The following is a 26534-nucleotide window of genomic DNA, read 5'->3' as shown; positions in this document are numbered from 1 at the left end:
GGAGTGCTGCTTAACAAAGAGTCCTTGGAGTGCAGATTCATAGTTCCTTGACAGTAGAGTAGCAAGTAGATAGGATAGTGAAGGCAGCAGTTGGCCTGCTTGCCTTTACTGGTCAGAGCATTGAATGTAGCGGTTGGACGGTCATATTGTGGCTGTACAGGACATTGATTCGGCAACTTTTGTAATATTCCATGCAGTTCTGGTCTCCTTCCTATCAGATGGATGTTCTCAAACTTGAAAGGGGTCAGAAAAGAATTACAAGGATGATGCCAGGGTTGGATAGGCTGTTTTCGCTGGAGCGTCAGAGGCTGAACGGTGACCTGAAAGAGATTTTTAAAATCAGGCCGGGCATGGATAGGGTAAATAGACAGGATATTTTCCCTGCAGGGGGGGGGGGGGAGTGCAGAACTAGGGGGCTGAGAGGGGAGGGTAGGCAGAGAGGGGGTGGGAGGAGGGTAGGAGAGGGTGGATGGATCGAGAGGGTTGGGACAGAAATGGGTGGGGACAGAGAGGGGGGATAGAGAGGGGAGGCACAGAAATGGATGGGGACAGAAAGCGGGATTAGAGAGGAGGGGAACAGACAGGGGAATCAGAGGGGGCGACCGACCGACGGTTGGGGGGGGGCGACCGACAAAGAGGGGGAACAGACTGAGGGGGGGCAACCGATGGAGCGGGGAAAGAGACGGGTGTGCGACCGACAGGGGGGCGACTGACAGAGGGGGGACAGACCGAGGGGGCAAATGATGGGGGGGGCAGACCGACAGGGGAGGGACGACCGACAAGGTAGGGGAGCCGACAAAGGACTGACCGACAGAGGGGGGGAAACAGACAGAGTGGGGGGAGACGGGGGGAACAGAGAGGGGGAAGATGGAGAGTTATTTTATAGATCTACAACTCAACCCTGTTCGTGTTTTCTCCTCCTCACCTTAATTTCCTCTGAAGGGCTCAGAACAACTGCACAGTTCCTGGAAAGTGGAGTTTCAGGGAGATCAGGTGCTGAATGTGGCATTTGGGACACTGACCTTTAATGGGATGTGCTGGTCAATAAACGGACTCTGGTTTGATTCCACTGTCTGTGTGGTATTTGCACATTCTCCCCATGTGTCTGCGTGGGCTTCCTCTGGGTGCTCTTAATTTCCTCCCACAATTCCAAAGACATGCAGTTTAGATGGATTAGCTTTGGGTAATGGTAGGTTACAGAGTTAGGGTGGAATACTGTTCCGATGTTGGTATGGTCTCATGGGCTGAAAGGCCTGCTTCCACACTGTGGGGATTCTGTCACTGAATATAGGGGTCAGGAGGTCACGTTGTGGCTGAGTAGGGCATTGGTGAGGCCAGTTTTAAAATACTGCATTCAATTGTGGTCTCCATGATTTCAGAAAGATGTTATCAGAATAGGACTCAACCTCTTAATGGCAAGTTCTTGGGAAGTGTTGACAAACAAACAGACCATGCAGTGTAGGTTGATTGTTCCTTGAAAGTGTGGTTGAAGGTAGACAGGTCGGAGAAGGTGGTGTGCTGTATGCTAGCTGTTATTGGGCAGTGCATTGAGGATAGGAGTTGGGAGATCATGTTTCGGTTGTACAGTTTATTGGCTCGGTCACTTTTGGAATCCCCAGACTGCTTTCAATTCCAGTCTCCCTGTTACAGGAAAGATGTTGGGAAACTTGCAAGAGTTCAGAAAGGTTTTACCTTGTGGTGCCAGTATTGGAACATTTGAACCATAGGGAGAGGCTGGATAGGCTGAGGCTATTTCCCTGCACCACTGGACATTTTAAGTGGCTTTATCGAGGAGCAATGATAGGGTGACCAGTCATGGTTTCTTTTTTCCCAGGGTAGGGGAGACCAAACAAATGCTCCTATTAACAAGCAACAATTTAAAATTCTCACCCTTGATGTAATTCCTGGATGTGAACATCCCTGTCACCCTGCACCACACAACCTGTGAAACCCCGACAACTCATTTTCTTTCAGACTCCCAACGATGAGTTTATTCATTGCTTCAACTGTCTGGCTGGTTCTACTGTTGCCAAGGCCCACCCTAACCCCCTCAGACCTGCTTTCTTCCTTGAAGGTATTCCTGAAAACCTGCTTATTTGGCAACTCTTTTGATCACCTGACCTAATATCCCCATCTGTGGCCTCATGTCCGAAGTTCTCAATAGTATTTCTGTGGATTTATAAACATGATAAAAAAAAAACAAACTGTTGTTGATTTGCACATACATTGTCAACTCTTCAATGTTACTGAGTGAATAATCTAAAACAGCTCTTACCCAACCACATTGTGGGAGCACCTTCACCACACAAATTGCAGCTGTACAACGAAGTCAAACATCACCTTCTCCACAGGCAATGGGGCTTTGGCACTGATCAATGGTATCTGTGGAGGGAGAAACACACAGTTGATATTTCAGGAAGTGCAAAATGCATTATAGGGAGGGAAAATGGTGCAGAATTTGGATTTTGAAATTTGTGTTTTACAATGTGCACTAAGTTCTATAAAATCTCTCATCCCATACCATGAAAATTTCCTCCTCTTCCTGGTCAATATGTCTTTCCTTTCCCCTGCCCTTCACCTTCACACATTTCCAATGCCTTGGTCACAACAACACTGTGTTGTCAGTGAAGTTTATCATGTGGTTGAGTATTGTCCCACCCCTCATTCACTCCGATTGGTTGAAGGACCAACTAGCACCTCTAGCCCCCGTTCCCCCACTCTTATTGGTCCTGCGCTGACATCAATAATCCGAGGCCCATTGTGGGCTGGAGCATGCTCAGTGCTTCCTGCTTTTGCTGCTATTCATTCGGTATGAGAGAGAGGGCTCATCCCTGTTTCTCCTGATGTCAGACAATAACAACAACTACCTGCATTGTATGGAGCCTTTCACATTGACAAATCTCCTAAAATGCTTCACGAATGATAAAAACGTTGATTAAAGAGAACGACTTTTAGATACATCTTTAAGGCAGACAGACGGGGTTCGGGAGGATATTCCAAAGGTTTGTGTCCTCGGCAGCTCCAATCGTGGAGTAATATAGGTGGGTAACAGCTTACAATGGAGACAGTTAGTGGCTAACCATAGGTTAACAACCTCATGTCGTAGCCCCCTACCACAAACACCAGTCCTTGTTCTCACAGCCTGCCATTACACACTACCTATGGTTAGCCATTAACAGTCTCCATTAACAGCTAGTCAACCTCCCCCGGCCAGATCGTTATCCTTTATCCAACTGTTCCTATCACTCTATCCCTACCTATCCTTTACTCCTTTTATCCTCCCCCCACACTATCTTCTGCACATAAACTGACTTTTTTTTCTCAGTAACATCTGTTCTGTGGAAGGGACACCGGATCTTAAACTTTAACTCTGATTTCTCTTCACAGATGCTGCCAGACCTGCTGAGCTTTTCCAGAACCGCCTGGCTGGTGTTTCTGATTTACAACATCCGCAGTTCTTTTGGCTTTAATTTACTGGGAGTTTGTAATTCAGGTCCAACAGCCTCTGTCCCAGTCTCTGCTGTCTCTCCCAATCCCAAACAGTGACACTGCACCTGCACAGCTCATGGACATGTGTTGTCTTGCTGGCTACACCCCTCATTCAATCTCATTGGCTGCAGGACCACACAGACTCTCCTCCCATTGGTCTGGAGCTGCCGTCAATCAGCCGGACACCATTGTGATGAGAGTGGGGGGCTAATCCCTCTCTCTGCCCTGGGATGAGCTTCATGGGGCAGTGAATGGGGCAGTATCACAGAGGCTGGGGGCTATTCAGCCCATTGGGGCTGTACTCTCTCCCTCTGGAGATGCTGCAAGTCTGTCCCAAGTCCCCTCCCATGTGCCCACAACCTCCCAAATCTTTCCTTAAAAAGTAAAATTCCAAGTCTGTTTCAGAATACCTGCTGAATCTGTGTTGTTCAGACTGTTCCAGATGCTCAGAACTTTGAGTAAAATAGTGTTCACATTTTCACATTGTATTATTTGCCAATTACTTCAATGTAGTTACTAAAGGTTGTGAAAGTGTAAACAATTCCTCTCTCTCTCTCTGCAAATTCAAGACCTTGGAACCAAATCTGCACCAGATTGAAATAACTGATTCACCTTCTCAGCTCCAAGGATAATTATCTGTGCTTCAGCTAGCTCTCCACATAATAGAGGAATACATCTTAATTTATTAAGATCAAAGAAACAGACCTTCGGTCCAAGTCGTCCGTGCCAACAAGGAATCCTAAACTAATGGATTCCCATTTACCATCTATTGGCCTGTATTCATCAAAACCTTCTTATTCATGTACACAATTGGAAGCCTTTTAAATGTTGTGATTTTTATCAGCCTCCACTACTTCATCTGGTAGCCCCTCCCATACACACACCACACTCAGCTTGAAAACGTTGCCACTTAGATCCCTTTTAAATCTTTGCCCTCTCAACTTCAACTCATGTGCTCTAGTTTTGGACCCACCTAACCTGAGGAAATAGGACTCCGGCTGCTCACCTTATCCACGCCCGTCGTGATTTTATAAATCTCCAGTAAGTCACCTCTCAGTCTTTGACTCTCCAGAGAAAATAGCCCCAGCCGAATCAGCCTCTCCCTGTCACCCAAATCCTCCAATCCTGGCAACGTTTTTGTAAATCTCGTCCAAACCTTTTCAAGTTTCACACCATCCTTCCCAGAACAGGGAAATTCAAACTGAAAACAGAATTCCTGAAGTGGCTTAATCAATGTCCTGTCCAGCCACAGTATGACGTCCCAGCTTCTGTATTCAATGCATTGACCAATAACGGAAAGCGTTAATGGAGTCCCATTTGCCAGCGGTTCACCCTTATTCATCTAAAACCTTCCTCTTCATGTACCCAATCAAATGCCTTTTAAATGCTGCAATTGTACTATCCTCCACCCCTTCCTCTGGCAATTAATTCCATACTTGGAATGCCATCAACATGAATAAGATGCCCCTTAGAACCCTTTTAAATCTTTTCCCTCTCACCTTAAGCCTGTACCATCTAGTTCTGGACCCACCGAACTTTGGAAGAAGTCCCTGACTGCTCACCTTATCCATGCCCTTCATGATTTTATTAGACCATCTCTCAGCCTCCAACTCTTCAGGGAAAATTGTTCCAGCCTATTCAGCCTTTTCCAAGAGCTCAAACCGTCCAACCCTGGCAAAATGTTTTCTGAACCCTTTCAAGTTTCTCAACATTATTCCAAGAACAGGGAGATTGGAACTGAAAAAAGAATTCCAGAAAGGCCTTAATCAGTGCCCTGTCCAGCCACAATATGACGTTACAACAGCTGCATTCAATGCATTGACCAATAACGGGGAGCGTACCAAATGCTACATTCACTCCGCTGCCGAACTGTTACTCGACTTTCAAGGAACTATGAACCTGTACTCCAAGGTCTCTTTGTTCAGCAATGTTCCCCGGCCCTGATTTGCCTTTCCAAAATACAACAGCTCACATTTATCTAAATTGAACTCCGTCTGCCATTCCTTGCTCCAATGGCCCATCTGATCAAGGTCCTGTTTTATTATGAACTAACCTTCTTCGCTGTCCACTACACCTCCAATTTTGGTGTCTTCTGTAAATCTACTGACCATACCTCATATTCACATTCAAGTCATTTATTTAAGGGCCCAATATCCATCCTTGCAGCACATTGCTGCTCACAGGCCACCAGTCCGCAAAGCAACCCTCCATTATCCTCTGTATCCTACCTTCAAGGCAGTTTTGTCATGGCTTGCTCTCCCTGCATTCCATGTTATCTAACCCTGCTAACCAGCCTGCTTTGTGGAACCTTGTTGAATGTCCATATAAACAACATTCACCGCCTGGCATAATCAATTTTCTTTGTCACTTCAAAACACTCACTCAAGTTAGTGAGACACAAGTGTGCATGTACAAAGCCACATTGACTCTTCCTGATCATTCCTTACCTTTCCAAATAGATGGATATCCTGTCCCTCAGAATCCGTTCCAACAACTTGCCTTCCACTGACTTCAGGCTCACTGTTTTCTTGTTCCATGGCCTCTCCTTACCACCTTTTTAAAAATAATGGCACCTCACCTGTCACTATCAACGATACAAATACCTCAGGAGAGGCCCAACAATCACTTCCCTAGATTTCCAGAAAGTTCCAGGATACACCTGATCAGGTTCCAGGGCTTTATCCACCTTGATGCGATTTAAGACATCCAGTACCACCTCCTCTGTAACATGGACACTTTTCAAGTTATCACTGTTTATTTCTCCAAACTCTCGAGCTTCCATATACTTCTCAAGTAAAAATGAAGTGAATTATTTGCGTATCTTTTGCACCCATTGTGGTTCCATAGACAGCCTTGTTGACCTTTAAGGGGTCCTATTCTCTGGGCCAGTTAATCTTTTGTCTGTGATATATTTGTTTAATCTCTTTGGATTCTATTCCAGGACATCCCAGAAAGGCCTACTTCACGGACTGTAATTTTCCTCTGACTTGATCAACAATGCCCTCCAACACATACCCTCCACTTCCTGCACCTCTGCCTTTACCCATCCCCTCCAGCCACATTAAAGAATATAACCCTGCGGTCTTCACCTTCCACCCCACTAACCTCCAGATACAGCGCATCAACATCTGTTATTTCTGCTACCTAAAGTCAGACCCCATCACTAGAGACATATTTCCCTCCCCAACCCTATCTGTGTTCCGCAGAGACCATTCCCGCTGCACCTCCCATGATCGGTCCACACCTCCCACCAACCCACGCTCCACACCCTTGACCCACCCTTGCCACCATGGGAGATGTAAAACATGCGGCTACAACTCCCTCTGACATCTGTCCAAGACCACAAAAGGAGCTTTTCACATCAGGCAGAGATTTGCCTGCACATCCCAAAACCTCATATACTGCATCTGGACACTATGGGAAACTTAACGTGGTTCATCCAACTAACCTACACATCTTTGGACTGTGGGGGGAAACTGGAACACCAGGAGGAAATCCTCACAGACACTGGGGAGAACGTGCCAACTTGAACACAGTCAGTCGCCTGAGGCTGGAATCAAACCCAGGTCCCTGGTGCTGAGGAAGAAGCGATAACCACTGAGCCTCAATCCTGTTGGATCTTTGGTGTTGATGCGCTGGCCCACTGATACATCGGTCACTCACCCTGCCTCATTTCCTAACTGGCAGTGATGACGGAGTGAAATTATCGCTAGACAGTTAATCCAGAGACCCAGATAACGTTCTGGGGACCTGGGTTTGAATCCCATTACGGCAGATTTTGGATCGTGAATTCAATAAATATCTGGAAAAAATAATCTAGTGACGACAAGGAATCCATTGCCAATTGTTGGGAAAACCAATGTGGTTCACTCACGACCTTGAGGGAAGGAAAATGCCATCCTTACCTGGTCTGGTCTGCATGGGACTCCAGACCTATAGCAACGTGGTTGACTCATAACTGCCCTCTGGGTAAACGCAGCAATAAATGCTGGCCGAGCCAGTGACAGCCTCATCCTGTGAATGAATAAAGAAAACAGATCAGGTTTTGTTCCTTCTCTAGTCGGTACATCCTACAAACTGAATCTGAAATGTTCCCGTACACACTGAACAAATACCTTTCCATCCAAGCCCTCAACACTACAGCACTCCGAGGCCATGTTGGTAAAGTTAAAACCCCTTATCATTGCATCCATATTATTCTTACAGATAACTGAGGTCTCCTGGTAAAATTGTGTATGGAAATGTGTTGCTGGAGAAGCGCAGCAGGTCAGGCAGCATCTAGGGAACAGGAGAATCGACGTTTCGGGCATTAGCCCTTCTTCAGGGGTTCCTGAAGAAGGGCTAATGCCCGAAACGTCGATTCTCCTGTTCCCTAGATGCTGCCTGACCTGCTGCGCTTCTCCAGCAACACATTTCCATCTCTGATCTCCAGCATCTGCAGACCTCATTTTCTCTGGTAAAATTGTGTCTCAATTCCCCGCCGACTATTGAGAGCGAGTCTATAATACAATCCCATTAAGATGGTCATCCCTTTCTTATTTCTCAGACCCAAACAATAAATTGCCTGGATGTACTCCCAGGAACATCCTCCCGAAGCCCAGCCATAATGTTATCCCTAATCAAAAACATCTCTCTATTGGCACATTTCTATCCTTGCTATAGCATCTATACCCTGGAACATTAAGCTGCTAGTCCGATCCATCCCTGAGTAATTGCTATAATATCCCAGTGCCATGTTCAAAACCATACCCTGAGCCCACCTGCCTGACCTGTCAGGTATCTTGCACTGAAATAAATGCAGTGCAACTGGTCCGCCGCACCTCATTCTGTGGCTTGCTCTTGCCTGCCTTGACAGTCTGATTGGTGAACACTACCAGCCTCAGGCCCACCTCTTTTCTCACTATCTCTTTGGGATTACCCCAACTCCCTCACAGGTTTAATGCCTCCTGAGTGGCACTAGCAAATCTCCCTACTCGTCAGGACGCCATACTTTCCCCTTCCTATGTCATTTGTACCAATGTACAATGACCTCCCACTGGTTATTTTCCCTTTTAAGAATATTCTTCTCCCTCTGTGAGACATCCTTGACACTGGCACCAGGGCAGCACCACCCCATTCTGATGTCTCACTGTCAGCTGCAGAAATGGCAGACTGTGCCCATGACTAGAGAGTCCCCTATCACCATCGATCGTGTCGAACTGGATATTCCTCACATGATGTTAGAAGCCAGTCTCAGTACCAGTAACTTGGCTGTCAGTGCTACATTCCCCTGAGAGTCTATTACCAACTACATTTTCCAAAACAGTATACTTGTCTGAGATGGGGATAGCCACAGGAGACTTCTGCAGTACCGACCTACCCCTCCTAGCTTTCCTGGAGGTAACCCATCTACCTGACTGTGTCTGCAGTATCCTGCATTCCTGAGACTGCCCCTATCACACACCCGGCTCCTGTCAATTCCTCACTGCGTTTAATCACTCCTCCACCAATCCATGCGTTCCAATAGGATTTGCAATCACATTTGCTGCAGACATAATGATCAGGATGATTGAAACTCTCCCTAATCTCCCACATCCGACAGGAACAGCACGCCACTCTACAACAGGCCAACTCTCCGCCTTAACAATCTACAGACCAAGACAAAGGCAGAGTCTTCCTGCTCGAGAATAATTTAATGCTGACGTTTCATATCTTAAACATTTAATCAAGAGACCATAAGACATTAAAAAGAAATCCTCACCTTACTCACTATTGTAGATTGAATAAAATAAAACCGACTAAGATTGATATTTGAAGAGACTGAAACTCACTGAGCTGATCCCCGGCTCGGAGTACTTCCAAGGGTGAGGTCTCTCTGAGGGCAGCTGTGAAATGTCTCTGTTTCTCTTCTCTGCCCACTCCATTTCCAGAGAGGTTTTTAACTTCACAGCAAGTCAGCTCAGAGAGGTCACTGCTTGGTTTTATTCACTGGGAGTTACCTTTGCTGCCCAGACCAGTATTTATTGGCCACCTTTACTTGCCTTGGAGAACGTGGTGGTTAACCGCCTCCCTGAAATGCTGCAGTCCATGTATACCACAGTGATGTTTGGAAAACAGTTACCCTCTGGCCCCACAACCTTCACTGTCTCTTTAATCACCCTCCGGCTTCAGAAATTACATGTCCGTGGCATAAGATTTTTATTTGGATTCATTTTTGTTTAATAACCCCCCCCAAAAGAAAAAGTGAAATATTTGGCCCCAAACAAATTTCTGTTGATTGACCTTTCGGAGAGGCTGACTCATGGACGTTGCAGTATTTTATCTCACATTGTACACCTGGAATGATGGAACTTTCTTTTAAACATTGCTAAAAGGGAAGCAATGGCTTAATGGTATTCCTGCCAGATGAGTGACATGTGCAATGTTCCGAGGATTAGGGATAGAATCCCAACATGGCTAATGGTGGCATCGGAATTGAATACAATCTAGAATGAAAAGGCGAATGATTATCATGAAACTATTCTCGATTGTTAAAAACCCTTCTGGTTCACTAATATCCTGTAGGGAAGGAAACGGTCATCCTCACCTGATCTGGCCAACATGTGACTCCAGACGCACAGCAATGTGGTTAACTCAACTGCCCTCAGGAAAAATACTTTAAAAACTGTTAACAAATATTCCGCAGGTATTACTTAAAAACTGGCTGTTCACATTGGGACCATGTGAATATCTGAACGGCCTGAACTAAAACTGAGTTTCAGCTTCACCTTCTCCCTGTCTCACATCAGTCTGTTTACACCCAACTCCAGAACAATCTCATTGAGCCAAGCAGCCCTCACAGTTGCAGCCCTGTCATCTTCATTGTCTGCTCATACCTACATTGCCCTCAGCCTCCTGTACTGTTCCAATGCATCTCAATGGGAGCTCAGGAACAGCACCTCATCTTTCAATTCAGCCCTTTGTAACCCCAGAGTCAACATAGACGTCAGCAGTTTCTGAATGAACAGACAGTTGTCAGAAGCTGGAACATTCCACCTGAAAAGGTACTGGAATTTGAGTCCAAAAGGATTTTTAATGGGAAGTTTGCAGGTGATTGAAAACATGAAGTTTACATGTTAGCATCATGAAGTGGGTGGTTGGGTCTAAATCTGAGAGTTCTTAAAAGAGACCAGGTGTAATTTGGATAAATCTGTGCTCCCTCTCAGGCCAATATCTCCTTCCTCAGTTGCAGGGCCCAGAACAGAGCACACACCCAAAGGGTGATCCAACCACGAATTTGTACATCGTTCTGCTTAACAAAAATATTGGAGATATCTTCCCACAAACAGAACAGACAAACCTTTCTCCTTCCACAGTTAAATGCCAATGATATTCAGATCCTGATGACTCCATTGACTGTAAAAACTTGCTTTTGAGATTCCAGCCTCAATTATTCTGATTTAATATCCTATGAAATGAATTCACAAAACAAAACTCACAGTCAGTGCAGGAAGAATATAAAGACATACTTTTTTCTTGGTATGTGCTTGATGTGTAAATGCCTCTCTTCAAGTTGCACGCCTCCCCCCACCCATCATAGGAAGGGGACATGCACATGCGCTTCACTGTACCTTACTCCCAATAAAAATGGCGGCCATATCCCAGAACATTTCACCGCCTGAGGGCCGCAGCCATTTTCCCATCTGCTGCAAAAGCGGGATTAAGAGTTTCTAATTCAGACTTACGAACCACACAGAGTGTAATTAAAACTTCCCACTCTACAGTGACTCATTATCTCCCTGTCTCTGAGGCCACTCTCCCCTTCCCTGTTTGCGTCTCCCACATTCACCAATGCCCGAGTCACGTGCCACTGCATCGGCCGAGTTACTGGTGACGTGTCATCCCACTGGCCACGCCCCTCATTCACTCCCATTGTTTGGATGACCAGCTGGTTCCACTTGGTCCACCAGTCCCACCACCTTTTCCTATTGGTCCGAAGCTGCCATCAATCAGCTGGACCTCATTGTGAGGTCAGTGGTGGTATCCTCCCCCGTCTGAATCACACCCAGAAGGTGTATGGATGGTGTCAATCAGGAACAACAAGCAGAAGGTGCTGGGAAAGCTCAGCAGGTCTGGCAGCATCTGGGAACAGAAATCTGTCCAGTGGCCCTTCCTCAGATCCGATGGGAGATGGGAAAATTAGAATCTTGACAGCATGGAAACAGGTATTCGGCCCAAAATGTCCACAGAGTCCCTCCGAAGGGTATCCCACCCAGACCCATTCCCCTACCCGACTACTGTATATTTCTCCTAACTAATGCACCTAACCTACACATCCCTGAATATTATGGGAAATTTAGCTTGGCCAATTCAACTAACCTGCAGATCATTGTATTGCAGGAGATAGGGGTTAAAGTGTAAATAACAGGGAGGGACAGAACCCAAAGAGAGACTGGAACATTTGGAAAGAAAAACGAGTGGATTACGATCTGGCTGGGAGGGTGCATAGCTGTTAATGGAGGGGACAGGAACCTGTGTCTGGCAGCATCTCAGTGTAGGTGGCCGAAATGACAACTGATGATCTACGTTCTGCTGCAAAAACAGACCCCGAGCTTCCACTTTAAACACGCGAGCCTGTTCCCTGGACAACATCTCTATCTCATGCTTACTGCTGTGTCCCAGTGAAGCCAGAACATACCAAATGGCCCCATATTTCGAGGACTGCAATTTCCCCTCCTATGTGGTCAATACCATCCAATGTATCTCCTCCACTTCCTGCACCTCTGCCTTTGAAACCCACATCTACAACTGCAACAAGGAGAGAACCCCCCCCCCCCCCCCTCCACCAAGTCCTTACCTTCCACCCAGATACAACACATCATCTTCTATCATTTCCACCAGCTACAATCAGACTGCACCACCAGATTCTTCAGGGGTTTGACCGAATAAATACTGATGTGTCTGAGGGTAAATACTGAGGGGGGGCTCTGAAACCAGATTCTGAGCCAGTCACAGAATCAAGGGTTCTGCTTTGGGTTCGTCAAGTTTAAGGCAACACAGACACTGGTAAGGGGTTTCAGTAGCAATGGAGCCGAGATGAGGAGGAGATAAGCAACGGTTTAAAGATTGGAATTCCTGGTGTTTGGGATTGTGTAGATGTCTGATCAGAAGGTCAGCTTCGCGTCAGAGATAACAGCAGTATTGTGATGAGTCTAGTTCTGCTGCATAGTTCCCAGTGAGAGGGAGGCGCTCAGCAGTAAGGGAAAGGAACTTGTTAGGCAACGGGTTTAACCATTACAATGTTTTATTGGAGGAAACTGCACCTAATCGAGTAGTGGGAGCATGGTAAGCAGTTTGATAACTGAGTAACAGTGGAGTAATGGAGAGGGATGATGGGGAGGGAGAGCTGGGCATCGTCAGTGTACATGTGAAACCCAACATGGTACTTTTGCACAATGTCACCTCCTGGCAGTATGTAGGTGTGATACAGGAGGGGCCAAGGATAGATCCACGGGGGACACCAAATGCAAGGAATTCAGAAAGGAAAGGGAGAGTGGAGATGGAGCAGGATTTTCCAACAACCGTGAGGTCAAATGTCAGTTTTTCACAGAATGGGTGAGAAGGACCATAACCAGAAAAGACAGAACAAGAAACAATGTCTGTGAATCGGTGAGGGGGACTGATATGGAGGAGGAGAAAAGAGAGTTGGAAATTCTATGGTTTAGTGAGATTAGGGTAAAGGGTCAAGATGAGCTCTGATAAGGCTTGACATGAGATGAGATTGGAGAAAAATGTAGGTTTGGACAAAAACCGGGAACACCACATGAAGCAGTTTGACTGAGTGGGCTAGTGGGAGGGAGGGAAGCAGCAGATCGGATTATCTCAGTCTTCGTGACAGAGAAACTCCATGTGCTCCAAACTCTTGTTGTTAGAGGGGAGAGTGGAGGAGACAGGAGGATGGACAGTGTTTACAAAGAAACAAAACCTGGGTAAATGATATTTAAAGTGAGTGAACAAACCTAATGTATTTAAATTTTATCCAAAATATTAAAAGAAACGACTGAAGTCCTGGTTCGAATCCCATCTTGGCAGATGGTGGAATCTGAATTCAAGAAAAAATAACTGGAATTAGGAATCTCCTGAACTCCATGAAATCATTGTCAATGGCGGAAAACATCCTGCCAAACTGACAGTGACCCAGCAAGCTACTCACTGAAATAATCACTGCAAAGTTTCAACAAAGGAATGAAACTGGATGGACCACTCGGCATGTAACAAGGCACCAGAAAATACAACCACAGAATCAGCCCTCTCGATGGTGCAATGTCTTCCAGACGAACATCTGAATTTTGGTACCAACATGTCCAGAGCTGTCTCACAGACCAATCAAGGAACAGCCTGACATACTCATACTCATGAAATCAACCCTTACAGACAATGACCAGACACCACCATTACCATCCCAAGATATTGAAATTGTAGTGATGGAAAAGCGCAACAGGTCAGGCAGCATCAGGAGAAGGAGAATCGATGTTTTGAGCCTAAGCCGTTCATCAGCCTGACCTGCTGTGCTTTTCCAGCACCACACTCTGGACTCTGATCTCCAGCATCTGCAGTCTTCACTTTCTCCTGAAATCTCTGGATATGTCCTGTCCCACCGGCAGGACAGACCAGGCAGAGGTGGTGGCACAGTGGTGTACAGACAGGGAGGATTTGCCCTGGGAGTATACAGCATTGGCTCCGGAGACCAGGACGTCCCATGGCTCCTGCTGATGACCACGTACCGTCCTCCCTTGGCTGATGGATCAGTTCTACTTCATGTTGAACAACATTTGGAGGAAGCACTGAGGAAGTAAAATGATGTCAAACGTACTCTGAGTGCAGGATTTCAATGTCCACAATCGAGACTAGCTCTGCAACAGAATTACTGACTGAGCTGGTCAGGACACAGCTGTTCAACTAAGTCTGCAGCGGGTGGTGAGGGAACCAACAATAGAGAAAAATATACTTGATCTCATTGATATGAATTGACCAGCTACAGATACATCTGGCCATGACAGTTTCAGTAAGAGTGACCATCACACATTCCTTTTGGAGACACAAGTCTTGGCTTAAAGTTGAGAAAAACCTCCATTGTGTTGAGTGACACTATCACCGTTCTAATTGGGACAGACTTTGAAGAGATGTAGCATCTCAAACTGGGTATCTCTGAGGCACTGTGGACATCAACAGCAGCAGAACTGTACTCCAGCACAATCTGAAATCTCATGGGTTTGTACGTCCCGCACTCACCCATCACAATGGACAGTAAAGGAGGGCATGCCATAAGCAGGACCAGGCAGACCTAAAAATGAAGTGCCAACCTGGTGAAGCTACCAAACAGGACCATCTGCATTTCAAACAGCATCAGCAGCAAGCAACAGAGCTAAACGATCCCACAACCAATGGATCAGATCGGAGCTCTGCAGTTCTGCCACACCCAGTTGTGAACGGTGATGGACAATTAAACAACTCACTGGAGGAAGCATCACAGAAATCCCCACCCTTACTGATGGAGGAGCCTCACACATCCATGCACCAGATAAGATGACAGCATTTGCAGCAATCTGCAGCCAGAAGTGCAAAGTGAGATGATCCATCTCAGCCTTCTCCAGTGGTTTCCAACATCACAGATGTGAGTTTTAAGCCAGTTTGATTCAGTTTGAAGTACATCAAGAAATGGTTAAGTCGTGCAAAATCTACGGGCCCTGTCAATATTCTGGCAATAATACTGATGGCTTGTGCTCCAGAACTTGCCACCAACCGAGCCAAGTACCACTCCAGCACTAGCATCTACCGACCATGTAGATCATGTTCAACACAGGGCAATCCAACCCAGGAAATTTACATCTATCAGTCCACACTCGATCAGCAGTAAAGTGATGGAAGATGTCATCAACAGGGCCATCAAGCAGCAGCTGCTCAGCAACAGCCAATTGAGTGACACTCACTTTAGGCTCCACCATGGCAACTCAGCTCCCGATTGTGTTACCGCCCTGATTCACAACCTGACGACCAACTGAATTCCAGAGGTAAGGTGAGAGTGACAGCCCAGTCCCACTCTAAGATCACTATTTCTAGTTGATTCTACCATTGTCTCAGCTCATGTACTCTCATCCACCTTGTGTTATCTCCAGAATTCATTATCCAAACACACTCCTGCCAGCTTCCCACATTCAACCTCCCTGTAATCTCAAGAAAAACTAAATCTCTGCTGCCCAAGTACTCCCTTGTACCAAAACATGTTGATCCATCAAAAGGCTCCCATTCATAATCAACAACATAGAGCCACAGAGATATACAGCATGGAAACAGACCCTTCAATCCAACCCGTCCATGCCGACCAGATATTCCAACCCAATGTAGTCTCATCTGCCAGCATCTGGCCCACATTCCTCAATTTAAAATTCTCATTCTTGATTTAATTCCTGGTTGTGATCATCCCTAGCTTGCCGCATCACACGTCCTTGAAGACCTCGACAACCCATTGTGTTCGAAACACCCAATGATCTGTTCATTCATTATTTCACCTGTGTGGCTGCTTTTACAGTTGCCAAAGCAACATTTTCTGAAATTCGCAGCCAAAACCTCACAGGTCTGCTTTCCTCCTTTAAGACATTCCTCAAAGCCTGCTTATTTGGCAATGCTTTTGGTCACCTGACCTAACATCATCAGTCTCTGACCTTATGCCTAAAGTTCCCACTAAATTTTTGTGAAATTATAAGCAGGATAATAAAACTACAAACTGTTCTTGATTTGGACATTACCTTCAAATCATCACTGTTGCTGTAATGAATACCCTGTAATGTCTCTTACCCAACCACATTGTGGGAGCACCTTCACCACACAAACTGCAGCTGTACAAGAAAGTCAAACATCACCCTCTCCACAAGCAACAGGGATTTGGCATTAATCACTGGTATCTGTGGAAGGAGAAACACAGTCGATGTTTCAGGGAGTGCAAAATGGATTACAGGTAATGAAAATGGTGCAGAATTTGATAGTCAGAAATGGAAGGAAAATGCATTTGCTTATTGGAAAAAAAGAATTCTCGACTATCAAAGATTTTCCAGAAAAAAATCAATAAGCAGCACATGGTCAGGGGCTGGGCGGCAGTGAAAAATTAACTTACAAAAATGTCTGTAAAAGTAATAGTAAAATACTAAACAGACCAAATATACACGCATTGTTCGAGACTGAGGAAGCCAGATATTGACAAAGTGGTCATGAGGGAGCCCAGAGATGAAGCAGAACAGTGGAAGCTGTTATGATCCCACATAGAGATGTATAGCACCGACAAAGACCCTTCGGTCTAACTCATCCACGCCAACCAGGTATCCAAGCCTAATCTATTCCCATTTGCCAGCACTTGGCCCATATCCCTGTAAATGCTTCCTAATCATATCATGTGTCTATTAAGATGCCTTTAACATGTTTTAATTGTACTAGCCTCCACCACTTCCTCTGGCAGCTCATTCCACCCACTGCATGAAAGAGTTGTCCTTTAGGTCCCTTTGAAATTTTCTCCGTTCACCCTAAAGCAATGCCCTCTACTTCTAGACACTCCTACTCCAGGGAAAACAACTTGTTCATTTACTCTATTCATGCCCCTCATGATTGTATAAACCACCATAACATCACCACTCAGCCTATGGCACTCCAGGGAAAACAGCCCCAGCCTTTTATGCCTCATCCTAAAGCTCAAATCCTCCAACCCCAACAACATCTTTGTAAGTCTTTTTTGAAACCTTTCAAGTTTCATAGAACCCTTCTGATAGGAGGCAGGCCAGAACTGCACACACTATTCCAAAACTGGCCTAACAAATGTCCTGTACAGCAACATGACCTCCCACATCCTATACTCAATGCTCTAACCAATAAAGGAAAATATACTGAACACCTTCTTCAGCATCCTATCGACCTGAAACTTGACTTGCAAGGACTATGAACCTGCAGTCCAAGGTCTCTTTGTTCTGCAAACGTCTCCAGGGCCTTGCCATTCAGTGTACAAGTCCTGCCCTGATTTGCTTTTCCAAAATGCAGCACCTCATTTATTTAAATTAAACCCCATCTGATCAATATCTTATTGTAATCTGAGGTAACCTTCATTATCCACAATACCTCAAATTTTGTATGACCTGCAAACTCATTTACGATACCAAATCATTTAAATGAATGACGAAACAAATCCAGAAATAAACATCCATTTCTCTGAGATTGAATGTGCTCTGAGAAAATCCTGCCCAATGACTCTGTACCAGAGAAAGGCTGAACATGCGCCTGGCTGCACCTTGCCCCCAACAAAGCTGGCGGCTCCGCACGTGTCCAGTGAATTCTTGCCCCGAATAAAGGCAATTCCCCGTTTACTGAAAACATGAGACTGAGACGTTCAAATGTGTGTATTCCGACGTGCACATTTTGTTTGTAAAACCTCTCCACTCATACAGAATCGCTCTCACCTCCTGAGGTGCCACAGACACCCTTGATGATTTTTGCGGGTACCTATTCTCTGCCTGGTTCCTCATTTGTCCTTAGTGTATTTGTACAATCACTTTGGGTTCTCCTTAAACCTATTTCCTAAAGCTATCTCATGTCCCCTTTTTGCCCTCCTGGTTTACCTCGAGTACACTCCTACTGCCGCTACACTCCTCCAGGGATTCACACAAACACAGGTCTCTGTACCTACCATATCCCTCCTTCATTTTCTCGACCAGGCCCTCAATTTCTTTCGTCAGGCAGCACTCTTTACACCTACCAACCTTGGCCTTAACAGGAACATACTGTCTATATACTCTCATTGTCGCAGGCCTATGGAGGCAATGGCAGATGAGGATACAGAAGCAATCATTCTCAGTAAAGAGGTAATGTTGGGAAAGATAACAGCCTAAAGGTAGATGGGTCTCCTGACTCTGATGGAATGCATCCCAGGGACTAAAAGAGATGTTGGGGGGGCGGGGGGGGGGGGGGGGGGATAACAAATAGACCTCGTGATAATTCACTAAAATTTGTTGGATGTCTGGTTTTGACAGACTGGAAGCTGCAAATGTGGTGCCACTATTTTTCAAAAAGGATCCGATGGCTTAACTTCTGTAGTGGAGAAAATGCTTGAACCTCTCAAGGAAGTAGTGGTGAGATATCTGGGTAGAAATTGTCTCATTGAGCAGACACAGCATGGATTCATGAACGGCAGGTCACATTTAACGCGTTTACTAGAATTACTTGAGGATACGACGAGTGCGTTGGACAAGGGGGACTCGGTGGATGTGGTGTACCTGGATTTCCAGAAGGCATTCGATAAGTTGCCACATAAAAGGCTGCTGAATAAGGTAAAGATGCATGGCATTATGGGTAATTATCATTGATACAGGATCGGTTAACCAACAAAAAGTAAAGAATGGGGATAAATGGGTGTTTGGATGTGTGTTGGCACTACAACTGTTTGCAATTTACACAAATGTTTTGGAGTTGAGGACCAAGTGTACGGTGTCAGAGTTCACATTTGATACAAAGATGAGGTAGAGCAATGTGTGCAGAGGCCACTGTAAGTCTGCACAGGGATACAGATCAGTTATATGGGTGGGTAAGGATCTGGCAGATGGAGCTCAATGTTAGGATATGTGAGGTCATCCATTTTGGTCGGACAAACAACAAACTGGATGATGAAATGGTGAAAACGTGCAGCAGGCTGCTGTGCAGAGGGAGCTGGGTGTCCTTGTGCATGAATCACAGGAAGTTGGTTTGCAGGTGCAGCAGGTAATTAAGGCAGTGAAGGGAATATTGTCCTTCCATGCTAGAGGGATGGTTATGCTGCAGCTGTACAGGGTGCTGGGGAGGCCACACCTGGAGTACTGTGTACAGGTTTGGTCCCCTTACTTCAGGAAGATGTACTGGCACTGGAGGGAGTACAGAGGAGGTTCACTAGTTTGGGTCAGGAGTTGAAGATTGGTGCATGTGGAGAGATTGAGAAAACTGGTTCTATAGTCATTGTAATTTAGAAGAATGGGAGGTTGGATAGGAAACAATAAAATTATGAAGGGAGTAGATAAGACAGAAGCAGGGAGGCTATTTCCACTGGGGGTGGGTCAAACTACAGAGCATTACCTCAAAATAAGGGGGAGCAGATTTAGGACTGAGTTCAGGAGGAGCTTCTTTAGCCAAAGGGTTGTGAATCTGTGGAATTCCCTGCCGAGTGCAGCATTTGACGTTATCAACTTGAATGCCTTAAAGGCAAAATGTAGATTTGTGAATAAGAAAAGAATTAGGGGTTATGGTGAGAGAGCAGGAATGTGGAGCGGAGGCCATGAGAAGATCAGCCCTGATCTTATTGAATGGTAGAGCAGGCTTGAGGGGCCAGATGAAAGTTCTTGCCTTGTGCTATCAAAATTGGCCTTTGTCCAATTCAGAACCTTAACTCTTAGATCTGGTATATTATTTTCTGTAACTATTTTCAAACTAGTAGAATTATCAGAGACTCCCAACAGTGTGGAAGCAGGTCATTCAGCCCATCATACTAATACTGACCTGGAAAGCCTCCTAACCTCCTCCTAGAACATTGCACTTCTCAGGGCCAGCCAACCTACACATCCCTGAACATTATGGGCAATTCAGCCTGGACAATTCACCCAACCTGCACATCTTTGGACTGTGGGAGGAAACCAGAGCACCCGGGACGAAATCCATGCAGAAAACCCCAATAAGGTGATTATCCCTTTCTTGTTTCCCAGTTCCACCTAAATAACTTCACTGGGCGTACTCCCAGGAATATCCTCCCTAAGCAAAAACATAATGCTATCCCGAATCAAAAATGCCACTCCCCCTCCTCTCTTGTCCCCCTTTCTATTCTTCCTATAGCATCTATACCCTGGAACATTAAGCTGCCAGTCCTATCCATCCCTGAGTGATGCCTCTGTAATTGCAATAATATCCCAGTGCCATGTTCAAAACCATACCCTGAGCTCCTCTGCCTTCCCTGTCAGGCCACTTCCAATGAAGTAAATGCAGTGCAACTGCTCAGTCCGACTTCATTCTGTGCCTTGCCCTTGCCTGCCTTGACTATTTGACTTCTGAACTGTACCAGTCTCAGACATATCTCTTTCCTCACTATCTTCTTGGGTTTACACCCACTCCCCCACTGATTTAATGCCTCCCGAGTATCACCAGCAAGTCTCCCTGCCTAGACATTAGACACCTTCCAATTCAGGTATAATCCATCCTTCTTATGCAGGTCAACTCTACTCCAGAGGAGATCACAACGATCCAAAAAACGTGAATCCTTTTACCCAGCACCAGCTCCTTAGCCGCTCATTGAGCACCTCCTCCTCCTCTGTAATATGGACATTTTCCAAGATGTCACCATTTATTTCCCCACATTCTATATCTCCCATGTACTTTTTCACAGTAAACACTACTGCAAAATACGTGTTTCCCTATCTCGCCCATCGCCTGCAGCTCCACACAATGGCTGCCTTGCTGATCTTTGAGGGTCTCTATTTTCTCCCTAGTTAGCCTTTTGCTCCTCATGTACTTACAAAAGCCCTTTGGATTATCCTTAACCCTATTCGCCAAAGCTATCTCATGTCCCTTTTTTTTGCCTCCTGATTTTCCTCTTAATTATACTCAAAATTTTTTTGGATTGGAATAAATGCAAAATATAATATCCTGACAATACAAACGAGGGTAGGACTTACACTCAATAAAAGTAGGGCCTTGAGTAGTGATATGGGAACAAAGAAACCGAGGGCTTCACGTCTTTGAAGTTTGTGTCACATGTAGACAGGGTGGTTAAGGTGCTTAGCACACTTGCCTTCATTGTTCAGACCTTTGAGTACAGGAGTTGGGACGTTATATTGAGGATGTCCAGAACGTTAGGGAAGCCTCTTCTGGAATACTCTGTCCAGTTCTGGTTGTGCTGTTATAGGAAGGATATTATTAAATTGGAGCAGGTTCAGGAGAGATTTACCTGCATGTTGCCATGAATGGAGGGATTGTGTTCTAAGGAGTGGCTGGATAGGCTGGGAATTTTTTCACTGGAGTGCAGGAGGTTGAGGGGTGACCTTATTAGAGGTTTATAAAATCAGAAAGAGTGTAGATAAGGTGAATGGACGAGGGAGAGGAGGATTCAAATCTCGGGTGCATTCATTTTGAGAAGAAATGAGAAAGATTTGAGAAAAGACATTAGGGTTTTAAAAAAAAATTATATGTGTGAAATGAACTTCCAGAGGAAGTGGTAGCTGTGAATACAATTACAATATTTAAAAAACATTCAGATTAGTGCATAAATAGCAAACATTTGGATGAATGTGGACTAAGCGGAGGCAGGTACAATTAGTTCAGTTTACAATTATGGTTGGCATGGACTGGTTGGACCACAGGGCCTGTTTCTTTGCTGTATAACATTACGACTCTAATCCTCACTAACTCTAAATTCCTCCATCCTCAACTCTCCCGTTCACTGCCACCTCATCCAGCCTCACAACTCTTCCTTATTTATATAATTCCTCACCAGCCACAGAACGCTCCCTATCTCATGTCCTCCAGTTTCTCAAATCTCTGCGATATGTGCCTTTCTTTAGTTCCAGCCTTGAGGATGCCCTCATTCACTCCGATTGGTTGGAAGACAAACTGGTACGATCTGGTCCTCCAGTACGGCCCTCTGCCCCCTATTAGCCTCCGCTGACATCAATCATCGGGGCCCATTGTGAGGTGAGTGGTGGGATCCTGCCTCTCTCTGCCCTGGGATGAGCTACAACATTCACACTCAATGGGGCAGTATCACAGAGCACAGGGTTTGGGGCTATTCAGCCCATTTGGGCTATACCCTCTCCCTATGGAGATGCTGCAAATCTGTCCAAATTCCCTTCCCATTTGCCCATAGCCCCCCAAATCTTCCCTTAAAAAGTAAAATTCTACATCTGTTTATGCATAACTGCTGAGTCTGTGTCCAGCTGCCATTCAGACTGTTCCAGATACTCAGAACTTACTGAATAAAATAATGTTCACATTATTTGCCAATTACCTGAAAATAGTTACTAAAATTGTGATGTTGTTAACATTTCCACTCTCTCTGCAGATTAGATATCCTAGAAACAAATTTGCACCTGGTCAAAATCACTGCTTAACCTTCTCAGCTCCAAGGACAATTATCTGTGCTTCTGCTAGCTCTCCACAAAAGAGGAACACATCTTATTTTCATTTATTAGTGTCATAGAGATGTACAGCACAGAAACAGACCTTTGGTCCAATTTGTCCATGCCAAATAGGAATCCTCAACAAATGGAGCCCCATTTGCCAGCTATAGGTCCATATCATTCAAAACCCTTCCTATTCATGTACCCAATCGGATGCCTTTCAAATGTTGTAACTGTATCAGCTTCCACTATTTCATCTGGCAGCTCATTCCACACATACACCACACACAGCTTGAAAACTTTGCCCCTTAAATCCGTTTTTAATCTTTGCCCTCTCAACTTAAGCCCATGTGATCTTATTTTGATCCCACCTAACTGGGGGAAAAGACCCTGGTTGTTCACCTTATCTGTGCCCTTCATGATTTTATAAATCTCCATGAAGTCACCTCTCAGTCTTTGACTCTCCAAGGAAATTAAGCCTCCTCCTGTAGCCCAAATCCTCCAACCCTAGCAAAGTCTTTGTAAATCTTGTCTGAACTCTTTCAAGATTCACAACATCCTTTCCAGAACAGGGAATTTCGAACTTAAAACAGAATTCCTGAAATGGCTTAATCAATGTCCTGTCCAACCACAATTTGACGTCCCATCTTCTGTACTCAATGCATTGACCAATAAATATAAGCATACCAAACCCCACCTTCACTAGTCTGCCTACCTGCGACTCTCCTTTCAAGGAACAATGAACCTGCACTCCATGGTCTCTATGTTCAGCAACATTCCCAAGGACTTTCCCTTTAAATGTACAAGTCCTGCTCTGATTTGCCTTTCCAAAATCCAACAGCTTACATTTGTCTAAATTGAGGAGAAAGTGAGGTCTGCAGATGCTGGAGATCAAAGTTGAAACTTTATTGCTGGAACAGCACAGCAGGTCAGGCAGCATCCAGGGAACAGGAGATTCGACGTTTCGAGCACAGGCCCTTCTTCATTTGTCTAAATTGAACCCAGTCTGCCATTCCTCGCTCCAATGGCCCATCTGGTCAAGATACTGTTGCATTCTGAACTTGTCCACTTCTTCATTGTCCACTACACCTCCAATTTTGGTGTCTTCTGTAAACCCACTGACCATATCTCATATATTCACATCCAAGTCATGTATTTAAGGACCCAATATCCATTCCTGCAGGACAATGCTGCTCACAGGCCTCCAGTCCGCAAAGCAACCCTCCATCACCACCCTCTGCCTCCTACCTTCAAGTCAGTTTTGTATCCAAATGGCTAGTTCTCCCAACATTTCATGTTATCTAACCTTGTTAACCAGTCTGCTTTGTGGAACATCGTTCAGTGTCCATATAGACAACGTCCACAGTCTGCCTTCATCAATCATCTTTGTCACATCTTCAAAAAAACTCAATCAAGTTAGAGAGATAGAATTTCCCACACATAAAGCCATGTTAACTATCCCTAATCAATCCTCGTCTTTCCAAATACATGTAAATCCTGTCCCTCAGGATCCCTTCCAACAACTTACCTTAGGCAACAACAGTCAGCCTAACTTACCTGACGTTAGGCTGACTGTTCTCTTGTTCCCTGGCCTTTCCTTACCACCTTTTTTAAATAATGGCACCCATCTTCCAGCACCTCACCTGTCACAAACAATGATATAAATACTTTAGGGAGGGGCACTGCCATCACCTTCCTAGCTTTCCACAAATTTCTGGGATACACCTGATCAGGTCCCAGGGATTTATCCACCTTGCTACTGTTTAAGACATCCAGTACTTCCTCCTCTGTAATATAGACACTTTTCAAGTGATCACTATTTATTTCTCCAAACTCTCTAGAATAGAATGGCATAGTATTTCTCCCACCTCCTGTTCCATAGATGGCCTTGTTGATCTTTAAGGGGTCCTATTCTCTGTCTGGTTATTATTTTATCCTTAATGTATTTGTAGAATCTCTTTGGATTCTCCTTAAACTACTTCCTAGAGATATTTCAAGTCCCCTTTTTGCTCTCCTGATTACCCTCGAGTATACTCCTGTAAAAACGTGATCCTGTACTCCCAATTTCTCTGCCTCTGCCATATCTGCTCCCAGGAGAAGCAATTCCACTCCAGGACATCCCAGAAAGGTTTCCACTTTCAAGGACTGCATTTCCCTCCCACTTGATCAACAATGCAGTCCAACACATATCCTCCACTTCCTGTACCTCCGCCTTCCGCCCACCCCTCCAACCACAATAAGAATATAATCTCCCGGTCCTCATTGCCACCCACTAATCTCCATTAACCTCTGCTATGTCCGCTACCTACAGTCAGACCCCACCACCAGGGATATATCTCTCTCCCCAGCCCTTTCTATCTTCCGCAGAGACCATGGGATCTTTGGTGCTGATGTGTTGCCCCAAAGATACCTCAGTCACTCACCCTGCCAAATGGCCTAGTGAGATTATCACTAGATGGATAATCCAGACACCCAGATAACGTTCTGGGGCCCAGGGTTTGGATCCCGTCACGGCAGATAATGGAATGTGAATTCAATAAAAATTTGTAATTAAGAATCTGTTAAAGACCATGAATCCATTGTTGATTATTGCTAATATCCTTCAGGGAAGGAATCTGCCATCCTTACCTGGTTTGGCCGACATGTGACTCCAGACCCACAGCAATGTGGTTGACTCTTTACTGCCCTTTGACACCCTCATCCTGTGAATGAATAACAAAGAAGATCAAGTCTTGTACACAACCATACTATTCTTACAGAGAAGTCATCTCTTAGTAAATTTGCTTCTCAACTCCCTGCGGACTATTGGGGAAGTGTGTTGGTGGGGGGGGGGGGGGGGGTCAATAGTACTATCCCAATAAGGAGATCATCCCTTTCTTATTGCTCAGTTCCACCTGTATAACCTGCCTGGATGTACTCCCAGGAATACCCTCTTGAAGCCCAGCTGTAATGTTATGCCTAATCAAAATTACCTCTCCCCCTGCTCTGTTGCCCCCTTTCTATCTTTGCTATAGCATCTATACACTGGAACATTAAGCTGCTGGTCCTATCCATCATTAAGTCATGCCTCTGTGTTTGCTATAATATCCCAGTGCGATGTTCAAAACCATACCCTGAGCTCCTCTGCCCGACCTATCGGGCCTCCTGCATTGAAATAAATGCAGTGTAACTGCTCATTCTGTGCCTTGCCCTTGTCTGCCTTGACTGTTTGATGTCTGAACTGTACCAGCATCAGACTTAGCTCTTCCCTCACTCTCTCTCTGGGTTTACCCACATTCCTTCACTAGCAACTCTTCCCTTTCAGTGCAGGTACAATCCATCCTTCTGATGGAGGTCAATTCTACCCCACAAGAGACTCCAATGATCCAACAATGTGAACTCTTCTATTCCTATGTCATTGATACCAATAAACAACAGCCTCCCCTCAAAATGGGTATTCTCCCCTTTAAGAATATTCTGCTCCCTCTCTGAGACATTCTTATCCAAAAATTAAACATTTGAATAATAAACCTTACACTCATCAGGTCATCATAAAAGGATTACATGGCACATTGAAGGTTTGGGGAGACCTTTTGGGAGAATGCGATGATTCAGTAGGAGAATTTTTAAGCAGCAAATGGGACTGATCTGGAACACAACACTCACTCACCCGCAATGCGAATATCCAGGTCCTGATATATACTGAGTAATTCAATCAGAGTTTAGCAGAACATTTACTGAGATTACCATCTGAATGTCCACCTGTAATATCCTGTAATACAAGTTTCTAAAATCTGTCACACTCAGGTCAAGTTAGAAACCCACACCATTCCCTCATGGTGTCCCAGGATTACTGTACATATTACCCTTGAGGACAACAGCAGTCAACTCAGGGGGAAATCTGTGGGTTTCTAGGAGATTCCAACTGGAGATCTCATGTGA

At 45.2% G+C, this 26534-nt stretch overlaps 1 long non-coding RNA gene across 1 annotated transcript; it reads right to left on the bottom strand.

Annotated features, from left to right (window-relative positions):
* Positions 1-202: 202 nt before the first annotated feature.
* LOC148146446 (uncharacterized) lies at positions 203-25300 on the bottom strand. Its single transcript, XR_015760817.1, has 6 exons — positions 25242-25300; positions 16303-16409; positions 10808-10915; positions 7395-7503; positions 2276-2382; positions 203-320 (listed from the first exon to the last, which is right to left on the bottom strand). It is a non-coding gene; the product is annotated as an uncharacterized LOC148146446 (long non-coding RNA).
* Positions 25301-26534: the final 1234 nt, after the last annotated feature.

Source organism: Chiloscyllium plagiosum, unplaced genomic scaffold (genome assembly GCF_037043375.1).
Source record: "Chiloscyllium plagiosum isolate Xiang-an unplaced genomic scaffold, Cpla_swu_hap1 HiC_scaffold_21, whole genome shotgun sequence".
Lineage (NCBI taxonomy): Eukaryota > Metazoa > Chordata > Chondrichthyes > Orectolobiformes > Hemiscylliidae > Chiloscyllium > Chiloscyllium plagiosum.
The sequence above is the reverse complement of the archived record's forward strand: the minus strand, read 5'-3'. Positions and strand labels throughout refer to the sequence as shown.